Here is a 3,743-nt window from a genome sequence, read left to right as displayed (position 1 = left end):
ATCCCATCCATACCCCAGACCAATTGAATCAAAATACTAGCTACTTCCATGGCTTTCTACCCAGATGTTCATGGCTCTCCCCAAAATATCTGCAGCCCAGACTTGTTTCTTGAGCTCCAGACTCCTTCCTCAGTGATGCTCCTGGGCAGTCAGGGTTGAGAATCACTGCTTTACTGCCTCTGTGCATAACTACTTACCCTGCTCCCCATCCTGCCCCACTTCAAACCGTCCTCCAGAATGCTGTCTAGCTGTCCTTTCAAAACACCACCCCAGTGGCTCCCCTGTGCAGATAGAGCGAAGCAGATGCTTCTCAGCAGAACATCCAGACCTCCATGGTCTGAATTCTCATGGGTGAGCTCCCTTCCCTTACTCTACCTGCAGCCGCCCCACACACTTGAGACTTCTAGTACTTTGCACATGCTATTTGTTCAGCCTGAAGTGGCCTTTCTTGCCTTTCTCTACCCCAGCTTAACTCTCTAGCAAATAGCTTTTCTTTTTTTCTTTGAGACACAGTTAAAATGTCACCTCTACAATTTCCCCGGGTAGTATTAATGGCTTATCCTTTGTTCTCTTTGTAATTTGCCTCATTACTCTGAGCTGCAATGATTTATTTACACCCTTGTCTCCTTCAAAAGACTTTGAGTCTCAAGAAGAGCTGTGGTCTTGTTCGTATTTTTACCTGCATGATGTAGCCCATGTTAGGCACTCAGTAAATGTTAAATGAATGAATGAATGAACAAACTTCAAGACTCCTGCCAGTTTGTGCCTACTGTTGTTGGGCTGCATGGTCAAGAGCAGTCTTTGAGTCAGATGAGTCCAAATCCAGGTTCTGCCCCCTTACTAGCTGTGTGGCCACACCCCAGAGGCTAACTTTATTCACCCTGTTTATGGTTTAATCTCTTCATCTGTGAAATGGGGATATTGAGGGTACCTACCCCACAGAATGGCTATAAGGGTTCAATGATATTAGTCCATAGCACTCGGTAATGTCCATTATTATTATTTGCTTAGAAAACAGCTTTCCAGTATATCGTTTGATACCACTTATGAAAAATTACATCTATATGTGTGCATGTGTGTATGTAAATATATATGTGTGTGTGTGTATATATATATAGAGAGAGAGAGAGAATATATAGATATCTGTATCTATATATAAAGAGAGAGACATGGAAGAATGTTCGTTAAGATGATATTGAGTGGTTTTTTTCCACTTACATTTTTATTTATTGTTAGACTGTTTTACAATAAATATTGATTTATACACTTAGCCACTTCACCTCCCCAAATACAGACACCCACACATACCCACAAACACTCTAACCTATAATATGCATATACAAACCCCACACACTCATAAAACACACAAACACACCTACTTCCTCAGGAGGCAGAAACTCTGAGCCCAGATGTGACCCGGCCTCAAGCACATTTTTGAGAATGTGCCTATAGAGAGAACATGTAGACCTCGGGCCATCTCTGGCTCTTGGCCAGCAGGGAGGGGCAGGCACTCTGCCAACTCTGGAACCAGGAAGTGACATTCCTATTCATCCAAGCCTTCAAGTAAACACCCAACCTGGGCGTCTGGAGACAGACCCCCTTATGAAATGCGGGCCCTTGGAGGCACAGCCTGGCCGCATGAGTCTGTTTCTCAGGGTGGAGGAGTGGGGTGAGGAGTAGAGGCCTCAAGCCCACAGCACAGTGCACAGAGGACAGTTGGGAAGTTTCTAAAGTAGAAAGGAACCAACTAACTGCTGTCAGAAAATGATTTATTTTTATTCCTGAAAATTTAGGAAATACAGAAGGAACTGGATGGAAGGACCTCCATTCCACAGTTAAATGGGAAGTTCGTTATTTTTCCATTGGAAGAGAAAACCTGTAGTGACTTTTGAACTGGCTTTGAAACTTAAGCCTCAATTTTGATGGAATTTAATAGCAAATATATTACCCTCATCGGCCTGCTCTATGTTGGCTTGTATTGTGACCAAGAAAAAGCAGGTGTCCCATGGCCTCCAGAAATCAGACTTACTTCCCCATGGAAGGGAGCAAATGATGCCAAGTATTAGGACAGAAATGAGGGAAATTTCTGGACCTGTGAACCATCCCTGACCTTTGGAGTAGGATCTAGAGAGATTAGCAGCCAATAGAACAGAGCTTTGTCCAGGACTGAAGACTCACACAGGGCGGGCCCTGGTGTCAGGCCCCAGGACTGCATTCACTTTAGAATCAGCTTGGAGAGGTCACAGGTCAAGGAAAAGAAGAAGGAATCCCCAATTCCCTAAAAAGACATGATCTCTTCCCTCAGAAATGCACATTGTAGTTGGGGAAATGAGATGGGCACTTATGAAAAAATTAGAAAAAAAGTCTCCCATCTCCTTCAACCTTCTATCTTGGGCAGTGTAGACCCTAGGTACTGAAGAAGTTTACAGCAATATATCACTGACCAGGGCCACCACCACATACAGCCACAGAGGTCCCACCTCCTTCAACATTTACGTGACACTAATGATCCCAATCATCACCAGCCAAAAGAGGAAGGAGCATAACATTAATATCCGAAATTTTATTAACTTGCAGCCCTGGCGAATGAGGACTCCAGCCCCTCCTTTCACTGCCCCGAAGTTTCCCAGTTCTTTCCTTCCTTCCTACCTTCCTTCCTTCCTTCCTTCCTTCCTTCCTTCCTTCCTTCCTTCCTTCTTTCCTTCCTTCCTTCCTTCCTTCCTTCCTTCCTTCCTTCCTCCCTTCCTTCCCTCCCCCTCCTTTCGTTTCTTTTATTGAGATATCATTCACATACCACAAAATTTACCATTTGAAAGTGCACAGTTTAGTGGATTTTAGTATATTCACAAGGTTTTGCAATCATCACCACTGATTCCAGAACTTCCACATCACTGAAAAAGAAACTCTGCCCGTTAAGCAGTCACTCTTCTTCTTCTCTTGTCCCAGCCCCTGGCAACAACGAATCTACTTCCCGTCTCCTTGGATTTGCCCCTTCTGCACCTTTCCTGTAAATGGAATCACACACTAGGTAGCCTTTTAGGTCTGGCTTCTTTCATTTATGTTTTCAGGGCTCATCATGTTGTATCAATGTCTCCATACTTCATTCCTTTTCTCACCACTTTCTGGGCATCCCAGATGGTAGTTCCCATGTGCTCAGGCCCAAGTCTGCTCAGGGACTGGTCCCTGGAAGCCACTTGGGACAAGTGCCCCACAGATGCACCTCTGACCACTTTGCAGACATTGTTCTCTTGTCTCGGTTTCATCTTCTAGAATTCTTCGAACTGGAAACTCCTAGGTGTCAAAGGATCTTCAGTTCCTATCAGTCCTTCCCTCTCTGAAGCGGGGCTATACCGTGTGCGGACTCGAGAACACGGTTTCCCTCCCTGCCCGGGGGCTGCCCCTGTTCCCTGGGCCTTTAGGAAGACCCTACCCTCAGCTTGTAATGACAGGCTCCTCTGGTGACTGGGGGAGGGCCCGGTCTGCTCCCTCCTCTCTCTCTAGTTCACTTGGATCCTCAAGACCAGGGCGGGAAGGAGCCCAAGATGAAACAAGCACACCCTAAAACAAGAATTGAGGTGAAAGTGATTTTTATGGTTGTGTTTCCAGGAAAAACCAGCAGGGGTGTGGGAGAGTAGCCTGGGAGAATATGTGGGAGCCAAAAAGGGAGTGAAATCTAGTGAGGTCCCACAGAGGGTAACTGGAGCTCAGTCCCACTGGGGACCAACGGTGCACGTCAGACCCTG

Source organism: Neomonachus schauinslandi, chromosome 6, assembly GCF_002201575.2.
Source record: "Neomonachus schauinslandi chromosome 6, ASM220157v2, whole genome shotgun sequence".
Taxonomy (NCBI): domain Eukaryota; kingdom Metazoa; phylum Chordata; class Mammalia; order Carnivora; family Phocidae; genus Neomonachus; species Neomonachus schauinslandi.
Note: the sequence above shows the minus strand (reverse complement) of the source record.